The 12623-nt window shown below is 44.4% G+C and overlaps 1 protein-coding gene across 1 annotated transcript in view; it reads left to right on the top strand.

The window, feature by feature from the left end:
• Positions 1-4001, top strand: part of SIAH3 (siah E3 ubiquitin protein ligase family member 3) — a 90301-nt gene extending 86300 nt beyond the window's left edge. The window contains exon 3 of the transcript XR_004428850.1: positions 3991-4001. The gene's annotated coding sequence lies outside the window, so the exon portion shown is untranslated. The remainder of the gene's footprint in view (positions 1-3990) is intronic.
• The last annotated feature ends 8622 nt before the right edge of the window (positions 4002-12623 follow it).

The following is a 12623-nucleotide window of genomic DNA, read 5'->3' on the forward strand; positions in this document are numbered from 1 at the left end:
GCTTTCTGCTGCTTGGCACCTTGATGCGAGAGACTGAACTCTAGGGGCAGAAACTCTACCCCAGCTGCCCCAGAAGAACCAGCTATGCCTGCCAGAAGATTAAGTCTCTAAATCATATGAGGATTCCTAAATGCCAGGGAAACTGGGGAATATGGATGTCAGCCTTTAGGCACTCTAGCTCAGGCAGGGAAATTAAAAGGGCACTGGAACCTGGGTTAAGTGAGCCAATTTATGCTATCTGCCACAGTAAAATATTAGAAACTTGGAGTTTCAGGAATAAAACTGGGGATTAGAGGCAACTACCACTGGGAGTTTTACCTGAGTACTTGACTGTCCTCATGCCAGCATGAGCTGGGGAACCAAGGCTGAAGCACCTGAAGTAAGAAGCAGCCGAACTCTTTAAGTAGACAGCCTTTTGCCCATAGACACATTCCCGAAACAATGAACTAAATCACATGCTAAGTGCCACATATAATATTTATCACTTTAAGAATCCCATTGTGAATTCTTTTGCAAAGTGAATAACCACTCTCCTATATTTCTTTCCTGTGAAACTGGATTTAATATATTGAACTTTCTTAAATCAAGGTATACTGTCCCACTGGAGCCTTTTAGAAGAACAGAACATCACAAATCTCATGAAAGGAGGCTATAAAAAGTCACAGTTTTGACATTAACAGGCATCACATAACTGCACATGGAAACTGACAACTGTCGATGCCATTGTTCAATTTCCAGCCTTACAAATTAAGAGCTGGAACTCATCTGTTTGGACATAGAAGGAGAAAGCTGCGTGATCCTCATACCTGGCCGTGTCTGCAGAGTAGCTAAAGCACTCAAAGGATCAACTCAAATGTAGATCATGGGCCCCACATTCACATGTGTACTATAAATACTCAGCATGGTGCCACTGGTTGGGAGGAATGGGTAATCAATGCACTTATAAAAAGCAGCAAGCAGATGGTAATTAACACCTCACACCTTCCTTCCCCAACATGCAAAGCGAATTGTTACAGTGGCAGCAGCACACAGAGAGAGAGGGGTGTTGGGCTTCATGTCCAAGCTTTTGCTCTTATTTATTACCTTAAATTTTTTTTTTTTTGCCCAGAGAGCTGAAGGCCAAAGCAGCACATTATGAAAGATTTCTCTGCCTGCTCATTCAAATCTCAGCTCATAATGGAAGTTGGTTCTCGTTAATAGATTCATGTACTCCTTCCCCAGTGCCTTGTCAAATAATAGCACAGTCAAAGCAATAGCAGAGTGCAATAGCACTCGCACATCTCACAAGCCCAACAGGAGGAGGGGGCTTGTTTATTGCACTGTCTGGAGCAGAATCAAATTACTTATGGACCATTTAGATGCAAATGTATCACTCATTTAGCAAACATGCTGCATATGCAGACAATTTAGCCAAACAATGGATCTAGAAGGACATCCCCGCTAATCTCTGAGTATCAACTGTGCCTTTTCAAAGGGGATTTGGATTTTCTGTGAAGTGATCAAACTTGACAAGTAATTTCTACCTAACGTTTAGGCTAGCCTCTTCTCTCTTCACCGTCTGCAGGTGAAAAATCTTATTTTCTGCTAGTGACAAGGTAATGCAAAAGGCTACAGATGCAGGTTAAGAAAAAGAAAAAGATTTTGTGCCCACAACTATGTTGCCACAGAAAATAAAACCATTCTGAAGGATCTAGTCTGTTTGGTTGCTTTGAAATTACAAAACATTTTCATTCAACACACACCCCATCCCCCAACCCATTTATGCTTCCTGAGCTATTGCAAGAGAGGAAGCTGTGAATAAATCTAAGCCATCTTTGTACAAAGAGAGTGATCTTGCACACCCACTCAGAAGACTGTCTGAGTCTCTGCCTGGGAATTATAAAAAAGCCTCGACTGCTCCAGCAACTCTTGGGATCAATGAAAACCGTATTAGGGAAAGAGACACCAAATTTGAAAACTCCACTAGTCCTGGAGTTTATTATCAAAATGTCAGCCTGATTCAGTTGTGCTAAACAATTTGGTGAATAGGAGAAAGGTAACATAATAAGCACAGCAAGTCAGGGAGGTAAAATGGAATTAGGTTTTTCTGCTGCGGGCTGGGAAAGAAGGGCAGAGGGGCTGTGCCGCCTAAGTGAGGTCTGGGGATCAGGCTCTAAATATTTTAATTTCACAGCTAAAATCTACATGCATTGCTGCCTGGTGCCAATGAGTAATCTTTTTAAAAAATCACATTGTCATTTTCCCATGTATAAATGGAGAAATGGTAACCTGTGATTTGTCCGTCACCTCCTCAAGGAGATTTAGCCCAACAGAAAACTCCAATCGTTACCAGGGGATCCTTGCTCCCAGAGCTCCCAAGATGGTGGCTGCCGCTTCCAAGATGGTGGCAAGCCTCGTGTTCTCTGCCTTGGGGTTCTTGGCCTCACAGATTCCAAGGAATGGAATCTTGGGCCCTGCAGTGAGTGTTATAGCTCTATTAGAAGCCGTGGGTCATGGAGAAGAAACATGGAACCCAGTGACTAGTGTTCAGCTCTATTAGGATGAATCCAGGCACTTAGCCGTGCAGGAACAATGGCAAGCCTTTACCCCCATCGGGAGTGGCAGTGGGCGCCTCGCTGGATCAGGAGCACAGCGGACACCCTGCCGGATCCAGAGGGATGGAAGTCAGTGGCAGGTCTGCCACTGAGGCAAATAGCAGTGGTGGACGGGAAGTGAAAGCTCAGTTCCAGCCGTAACAAACACGGACCAGGAGAGTGCAGTTGCAAGATTTAATAGAGTGAAATGGAGTGAAAACAGAGCTCCCATACAAACGGAGGGGACCCAAAGGGGTTGCCGGCACTTTGGGTTTATATCCTGATCAAATGCCTGGGTTTAAATCCCGATCATTGTCCCTCCCACTGTGCTCTCAGGCAATAGATGATTGGCTATTTCTTTATGTCTTGTTTTTCACTAATTAGCATTTTAGTGAGCTCTCTTTACTATCTGATTGGCTGGTATGAGCTAAGTTGCAAACTCCGTGTTTAAAGGTGGAAGTGGTCACTTTCCCAGCTAGGCTTAGGAATTCTTAGTCGGCTAGGAAATCCAGCTAGTCCTGGCTCTCGCAATGACCACAGGTGATCTTTTGGCCTGGTCATTGGAAAACAATAATTACATTTCCAACACGTTCTCTAAGTAAGTTACCTCTTGTTTTACTGAAAGGCCAACCCAACGCCTGGATTCAACTGACAAGTGACAAAGTGCCTGTGGCGTGATCCAGGAGCGCTGGGCTAGGTGCCTCTTAGATTTTCTAAGAAAACAACAACAAAACCTTGATATAGTTTTCTATTAATTCAACAGATTTTGTAACTAGAACTCATGTCAAATGAATTGTAATTCATCCTCATCTACCCTACTCTATATCCCCATTAGTCTCCCTCCCCCCGCCCCCACCACATGCACACAGTACTCACACTCATTTTCTACTCTCCAGTCCTTACAAACTGCTAAGGAAATCCAGAGCCTGACGGTTCTTAAAGCGGTAAAAATAGATTTTACTCAAGAACAATTACGGTGGGAGAAAAAAGACCTCAGTATAGAACTAGTCTCAATTCTGAATACAGCCATGGCATGTGGGAATTTACAGCCAAGGAGCAGAGTGGGGAGGGGGGTAGTAGATAGAAAATTACTAAGAGGAGACAGCAAGGTAGGGGAATTCTTGCTAAACTAGCCTAACAGGGGCCAGGCGCAGTGGCTCGTTCCTGTAATCCCAGCACTTTGGGAGGTCAAGGCAGGTGGATCATTTGGGACCAGGAATTTGAGACCAGCCTGGGCAACATGGCAAAACCATGTCTCTACAAAAATTCACAACTTAGCCAGTTGTTGTGGTGTGTGCCTGTAGTCCTAGCTGCTTGGGAGGCTGATGTGAGAGGAAGGATCATTTGAGCCTGGGAAGTGGAGTCTGCAGTGAGCAGTGATTGGACCACTGTACTCCAGCCTGGGTGACAGAGCAAGATCTTGTCTCAAAAGATAAATAAACTGACCTAACAGGATTCTTGCTCAAGGCAGGCCAGGTGGAGCAGGTGCATCCCTAGGGGATGAGGAATTTGACCAAATATTGAGGGTGATCATATATCAAGGGTGAAGAGTTCTTCCTAAACTGACTTAGGAAGATTCTTGCTAAAACTGGGTGATGCAGGCCCCACAAGGACAGTCACTGAAGCCTGTAGTTGAAGCCTTGTTGAGACAAGGCCTTAGAGAGCCTAACACAGGTTAGGTCAAGGAGAAAATCTGTTACCGCAATCCTGACTGTAAAAACCTGCTGCTTGTACTTCATTAATGTAAGGTTTTCTTTTTGTGTGTTCTAGCTTCATTCCTCACAACTCCACTTTCTCAGCTTTTTCAAAGTCCTGAGCTACCATATTTCTTTGTTGTTAAATGTCAGTGGCCTCATCTCAGTCTTCATTTTCCTCAAGCTCTCTGCCACATTGGATGCTGTGGGAGCTCATGGGTTTCAAAGGAAGTTCCTGAGCGCTACACAGAGAGACCCACTGGGCAGCTTGAACCCAATAACCTGAACCAACATTAACCTGCATGCTCTCACTGGCATTAGGGCCTCCCCACCTAACCCTCCACTCTCGAGCTCCCTGCTCTGGGGAGGCCACGCTTTCCTCTCTGCATTTTAAACCCCTCCCGCTTTCTCACCTCGCCTTCAGGGCACCTGGCGTCCCCTTCATTCTCTCCATCTTTGCTTCTCCACATTTCAGACTTGTCAACATTTCAGAAAGACCACATCGTACATGGTGATGTCTCTCAAGGTATTCGAAATGCCACATAAAATATCCTACATTATATCACGTTGTATTTGCAGTTGTCACCCTTATGATGATTTTAGTGTGGGTGAAAATATCTGACTACTTCACATTGAAATGCATACTTTGTTATTGTAAATAGCTTTCTTTCTGCTTCTTCTGTATATTATACTTATAATTTCTGAATATTACACTTACAATTTCTGAAATTATAAGAGTAGGTTCATTACACTATTTGTAAAATTTATTTCAGATGGGTTGATAATACTGCTCTCTTTTACACCTTATGCTAATCTTTCTTTTCCAGACCCACTCCTCCTTCCTAAAGTCTTGCCTAGATTCCAAAATTATTATTTGCCAGCCCCCACCCTAATCCTTACATTTCCAAATTCTTGCTCTGCAATTCTCCCTTTGCACTGCCGGAAAGATTATCATTATGTAGCACATATCAGACCATGTCACTCTCCTCCTACGAAGTCCACCATGGATCCCTAGTGCCTCCTGAGGGGATTTTAACTCTCGAGCCTGGCATGTAAAGCCATTGCCATGGGGCCTCTGCTACTTCTCAAGCTGCATCCCCCCAGATGTCCACTCCATATCCTATGCTTCTATGGGAGACTGGAATATGCCATCCCAAAATATGAAGGATTGTTGAGCTGAAAGCAATTAAGAAGAAAATGTAGGAAAGCTCTCTACCCTTCCTCTATTTGCCTAAAAGCAGAACATAGATTTTCGAAGACAAAAGCTAACTCCCCCCCAACCCCACCAGGGAGAATAAACATTAACCACTAAAGACAACTTTGGACCCTGAGTAGAAGAAACAAGCTCTGTTTCTCCCTCTATATTTTCACTAGATGAGTGACTTTTGACACTAGATAAGTGGGGATTTCTACTCACACACCAAGTAAACAATCAATTCTGCAGCAGGCTGCAGCTGGGGACCCTCTAATTCACTTCAACTCTGACACTATCTACCTAGAGATAGCATCACATCACACCGGTTGAGGACTCGGTCCCACAAGACATCTGCCCACTTCCAGTGCTGACTGCAAGCACCAGGTTGTTTTGACCGTGCTTTTGAGCAACCAGCTATAAATTGGGGATCCTAAGACCCCCACCTTGGGTATGATGAATTTGCTAGAGCAGCTCACAGAAATCAAGGAAAGAGTTACATTTACTGGTTGACCATAGAAAAAGGACTCAGATGAAGAGATGGATGTGTAAGATGAGGTATGGGGGAAGCTCCAGGCATGTCACCATTCGGGAACCTCTGGAAGTTCACTGAACCCAGTCTTTTTGGGTTGACAGGAGCTTCATTATGTAGGCATGATTGATTGATTGCATCACTGGCCATTGGTAGTCAACTTAACCTTCAGCCCTTGTTCCGTCCTTAGAGGTTGAGAGTGGGGCTGAAGGTTCCAACCCTCTCATCCTCCCTTTGTCTTTCCAGTGACCAGGCAACAGTCAGCTCATTAGCGTACTTTGGAGATTCCAAGGGTTTTAGAAGTTGTATGACAGGGCAAGACCAAATATATATTTCACAGTATCACAGACACTTATCAGCCCAGAGATGGTACCAGAGAAATTTACATTCACAAGCTTTCCCAACTAGTTTTTCCCACATTTATTTGCCTTCCCACAATTTACTGCCCCTAGAGACTCAAATTTCTTTTCCTTCGTCTTGTCACTTCTCTAAAAATGTACTGTTCTTGGTTGAAGATGCTATATATAAGCTGGGATTCTCACCTTTTTGAGAATTGCTCATCTCTGGATTTCTCCCATATGTATATGGGATATGTATGTTAATAAGCTCCTTTTTTTCTCTTACTGATCTGTCTGTTGTTACAGTTTCCATTCCAACTAATAACTTGAGATAGCTGAAAAGAAAATTATTTTCCATCCCCCACGCTTCAGTAACTGGGGTTTACTCCTCTAGACCCTTGTGTAAACTGTTCCCTTTGCTGGAACTCTCTTTCCCTCCTATCATGAGAACATGAGCCCGCAGATCTCAGTACAAGGGTCACCCCTCAGTGAAACCTTTCCTGCTCCAGTTTCCATTTCCCCCATTTATCCTGGGCACTTTATTTGAACTCCATGAGAGAGAGCGCCCACTTATTCCTCCCAGTATCAGATTTGTTGTTTCCATACCTCTCCCTAACTAAGGTGCCAGTCTCTTGAGCCAAAACGGTCTCATGCATCTTTGTAACCCCCTCAGTATCTAGCACTTTGACACAGTGGGGCCTCAAGAAATGCTTACTGAGTTGAGTTAAAATAGCATATCCTGCTAGAGTTAGTGAAAGTTGTCAGAATCAAAATGGAGTCACCAATGTTAAGAAAACCTTGACATATAAAGTCCAGGAAGGTTGTGAAGAGCAGGTTCTCATGCTTATATGCCTGATAACAAAAGAGACTACAAGAACCACAACCTTGCACAAAGGCCATCTCAACCTTACACACACAAAAAAATATTTCTGCAAGGACATCTGTCCAGCAACTGCCTGTCCAACCTTGAGCTGGCATCATCCTTGTTATTGATCTTTGTAGCCATGGATAATTATTTCAAAACAGTTATGGAATCCTCCTTATTTTTTCCTTTAAAAACCCTTGTTTTCCTTTACCTCCCTGAATATGCATATAGTTAAGTGTGCATGCATAGTCCCATTGCAATGCTCTATTCCAAAATAAATATCATTTTCTTTTAGAAAGCCTCTCTATGTTTGTTATCTAAGTTGACAAGCTCAAAGTATTTCTGGAGAAATATGGGTCTGGTGAGACTGAGGAAAGGAAGACAGAGTTGCTGTCTCCATTGCCCTATCAATGAAGCTAAATTCAGGGCTCCCCCAGGAAAGGTCTCAGACATTTCCCTCCTAGTATTTTAATTAAAATTAAGAGCACACATCAATAAAACAATGAGAAATAAATGCAGCGCTTTTTTTTTTTTTTTAATGCCACACAGTGATGCTGACTCGGCTCCTAGAGCTCTGCTTCAAAGTACCTCTTCTCTGCCCACCACCATGAGTTCAGCCCCAGAGGTTCCTGTCAGTGGTACTACTGGGGTCAGTGAGACTCTACTGCCAATGTTCTTCTGCTTAGCGTGGATTCACTCATTCAGCAGTGGGCCTGGGGCCAGGACGCCCATGGGGGTCATCATCCCTGCAGGTACTGGTCATGCACAAGGGACTGCAGTGCCCAGCACTCAGCACTGCCCTTCACCCCTTTGCAGCCTCCATAGTCATCTGACCCTGTCTGGACTCTGCCCAGTTCATGCCCCCAGCCTACTTTCCCTTCTGTCTCTGCCAGCTCTACCCATGTGACCCACTTTGACTCTACTTTCTACATCATTATCATTTCACCCACCTTCCCTCACTCTCTGTTCTCCTACAACTCTGACCATCTTTCACGCCCTGGAATTTACTCTGTGTCCTCTTTCTTCAGTGTCTGCATATTGTCTCCTCTGCTTGCAATGCTCTTCCTCCTGCCAATCCCACCTCCGTTTTCCTGGATAACTTCTACTCCTCCTTCATGCCTCAAGGAGACCTTTCCTGACACCTGGAAGTCTAAAGTGTGCACTGGGTTAAATCCTTCTGGTTTGAGCTCCCTGAATCCTATCACCCTGTAACACTCATCACTCTTACAGAAGCTTGTGTTCTGTTTGTTTGTTTGAACTTACCATAACTTAATTGGGGATAGACTTGGCTACAATTATTACAAAACAAACAGACTACAGGCAATTGTGATCCACTAGGTAGAGGTAACACATTTCCACAGCATGAGTCACTCATATGAATGAGTGACATTATGTTCCTAAAACAAACAGCTGCACCATGTGATGGTAAACATTTTATTGTCAGTCAAATCATATGGGTTGGTTTTACTTATTTTAGTCATTTTTCTTCACTCTATAGCAGAAAGGCCAGAAATTTTACTTTCTGTTTACTTTTACTTTCTGTTTACCTTTGCATTTTTGCTAGTTTTACGTTTGCTTTCTCATATCTGTATCTGTTCACCAGGTCCCCATGGTCCAACACAGGGTCTGGCACACAAAAGAAAATCAATAACTATTTGCTGAATTGAAATGAGTTGCCTGACTGGGTTGGTCTGCATATTTCATTTGAATGTCAGACCACATGCCAGACGTTGTTCCCCAAGTGTTAGGGGAACAGCCCTGAACAAAGCAGGCAGAATTCCTGCTGTCAAGGGTCTTCTGTTCCAATGGGAGGAGACAGATTTTAAAGACATAAAGAGATGACAAAAGAATATAATTACGTCCAGTAGTGATATGTTTTGAAAAAAGTTAAAATCCTCCCTTTCTACATTGACCTGTTAAGCTTGCCAAAATTACATAAGCTCCAACTCCCTTGAAGCCCATGATAACCCAATACCTGGACAAAATTAGAATGATGTTAATGAGAAAGAAGCAAGACCCATGGCTTTTGGGTTGACAGCTGGGGCATCTGCCACCCTCCCTCATGCTGGATCCATCACTCCCACCATCTCTGTGTCTACTCCACAGCTCCAGTTCAGGCCCTCTTCAGTTTCAGTTATTGGCAAATGTCTCCCTCTCCGTTTGTGAACAAGAAGGCAGGGAGAATAAGAGCAAAGAAGGCAGAGAAATAGAGCAAACAGCAACTTTAGTTTTGCAAACTCTGAAATAATCATTCTACATGATTCACCTCTTGGTCTTTCTGATAGTATCCACTGGGTCCCTTTTGACATATTTGGGGATTGGCTGATGTGACATTGGTCAAAGGCCCTGTTTTGTTGTCACTCAGCTATCCCAGCAGTTTGGTTCACTGAGCTTCCTCCCTATGCCTAACCCTAGACCACCCATCACCTATGTCAATAACAGCTTCCTCTGGGGCTCACCAGGAACAGGCCCCTACTCACGTGGAAGTTGGCAAATACAGTTCCACAAAAGTTCTCACTGTCCCCGTCCAAGTCAGAGCCAAGCCCAATGGACTGGGGACATCCAGAATGTGAGGCAAGGCAGGAGTGTCTCGAGAGCCTGGATTGGAGGGTGAGTAACTTTTCAAAAGAGTGGCATTGAATTGTCCCATTCCTCTGTCCCATGGGGGTGTCAGAGGGAGAGTGAGAGGAAAAAGAGTGCTAGCTGGTGGCACCGAAGGGAAGGGGCAGCGCAAGAAGAGTGGCGAGATGGTGGCACCAAGGGAAGGGGCAGCACAATGAGAGAGGCGAGGGAGGTGTTGAACTTGGGAGGGGAGACAAGGAGAGAATCAGGCCAGATCAGTGCTTCTCATGCTGTAAGGGTGCCCCAAACCACCCGGAGATCTTGTTTCTGTTTTATTTTATTGATTTATTTTTAGAGATAAGATCTCCCGCTGTCATCCAGGCTGGAGTACAGTGGCACAATCATAACTCACTGTGGCTTGAACTGCTAGTCTCAAGCAAACCTGTCACCTCAGCCTCCCAACTAGGTAGGGCTATAGGTGTGCAACACTAGGCCCAGCTAATTTTATAAATATGGGGGGGGGGGGAGAGAGAGGGAGAGAGGAGAGGGAGGGAGAGGGAGGGAGGGAGGGAGGGAGGGAGGGAGAGAGAGAGAGAAGAGAGAGAGAGAGGAGAGAGAGAGAGAGAGAGAGAGGATCTCTATGTTGCCCAGACTGGCCTTGAACTCCTGGCCTCAAGTGATTCTCCTGCTCGGCCTCCCAAAGTGCTGAAATTACAGGCATGAGCCACTGCGACCAGCTGGAATCTTGTTAAAATGCAGATTCTGATTCTGTAGGGCTGGGTAGAGTCTCAGATTCTGCATTTCTGACAAGCTCCCAGGTAATGTTCATGTTCATGCTGTTGGGCCGCGGATCACACACTATAATAAAGAACGAAATGATTTTTAAGGCCCTTTCTGTTCTGGGGTTGAGTCTGATTCTCTGAAGGGTTAAAACTAGGGTGACCACACTGACTCATGGGTGCTGGGGAAAAGAGTCTTTATTTCATACAGCCATATGCCCAGATCAAGTGGGATAAAATAGTACTATACAAGAAAGAAAGAATAGATTTTGGAGGCTACCACTTCTGACACAATAACAACTGAATCACCACTTATCTTGTGCTAAGCACTGTGTTGGTACTTTACCTGCAAAGCACTGCCTTTAAGGTGTGTACTCTCATTCTCATTTTACAGATAATGAAACCGAGGCTTAAGGCTGGGCATGGTGGCTCATGCCTATAATCCCAGTACTTTGGAAGGTGAAGGATCTCTTGAGCCCAGGAATTCGAGACCAGTCTGGGCCATAGGACAAAACTCCATCTCTATGAGAAACACAAAAAATGTAGCAGGGCATGGTGGTGAGCACCAGCTAATCAGGAGACTGAGGTGGGAGGATCTCCTGAGCCCAGGAAATCGAGGCTGCTGTGATCACAACGCTGCACTGCTATGTGGATAACAGAGTGAGACCCTATGATGGTTAATACTGAGTGTCAACTTGATTGGATTTAAGGATACAAAGTATTGATCCTGGGTGTGTCCATGAGGGTGTTTTCAAAGGAGATTAACATTTGAGTCAGTGGGCTGGGAAAGGCAGACCCACCCTCAATCTGGGTGGGCACAATCTAATCAGCTGCCAGCATGGCTAGAATATAAGCAGGCAGAAAAATTAAAAGAGAGACTGGCCTAACCTCTGAGCCTACATTTTTCTCCCGTGCTGGATGCTTCCTGCCCTCGAACATCGGACTCCAAGTTCTTCAGTTTTGGAACTCAGGCTGGCTCTCCTTGCTCTTCATCCTGCAGACAGCATACTGTGGGACCTTGTGATTGTGTGAGTTAATACTTAATAAACTCCCATATATATTCCATTAGTTCTGTCCCTCTAGAGAATCCTGACTAATACAGATGTTGGTAACAGGAGTGATACTAGAGGAACAGAATATTAAGGATGGAGTTCTTTCATTGACTTTGGGGTTTCTGAAGTTGGCTGCCTAATATGATTAGACCCAAAAATGCTAAGGACCCTATTTCTAATAATACAGAGAACACTGATAGTCCTTGGCCTGAACTGTTTAGAGAATTATGTAAAATAAATGCATTTGACACTCCTGATTCATCGCTTGTGAGAGGCAAGGAGTTTAGTGACTCTATACATAATACATTTGACCATATGTGGAGAACCAAGGAACATAATGAAGCTGGTTGGTTGCTCCTAAGTTCAGTGGACAAAGTGATGAAAGAAAATGATGAACTCAGGGATTCTATTTCCCAGCTCCAGAACAGATACGGAGCCTCAAATCTGCTAAGACTGCCCTGAGTGAGAGTCTTATCTCCTGTAGAGAAACAGCTGAAATTGTGGAAAAACAGACATAAGCTCTTATCTTGCGACTGGCTGACCTGCAATGATAGTAGGTGCATGCATAGCCTCACCAGGTGTCTACTGTTAAAGTGAGGACATTAATTGGAAAAGAATGGGATCCTGCAACTTGGAATGGGGACATGTGGGAGGACTCTGATGAAGCTGGGGATGCTGAGTTTGTAAATTCTGATTAACCTTTTTTGCCAGAAGGAATAGCTTCCCCATCCCCAGTAGGGGCAACATACCTTCCCTGACCTATGCTGCCATCAGCCTTTCCACCTTTATCTGAGAAGACAAACCCTGTTCTGCCTTAGGCAACAGTGATGACCTCCCCTGAGGCAATTGCCAGGCAAGATAATCTCAGTTCTCCTCAGGAGCTGCCCCAAGACCCCTGTTTGCTTCTAGATCTATAACTAGACTAAAGTGCTAGTGGGCCCATAGAGGTGAGGTTGAAAGTGTGACCCAAGAGGAAGTGCACTACACTCAGAAAAGAACTGTGTGAGTTTTCTAATTTATATAAACAGAAATCTGG

Source organism: Trachypithecus francoisi, unplaced genomic scaffold (genome assembly GCF_009764315.1).
Source record: "Trachypithecus francoisi isolate TF-2019V2 unplaced genomic scaffold, Tfra_2.0 Lachesis_group18, whole genome shotgun sequence".
NCBI lineage: Eukaryota > Metazoa > Chordata > Mammalia > Primates > Cercopithecidae > Trachypithecus > Trachypithecus francoisi.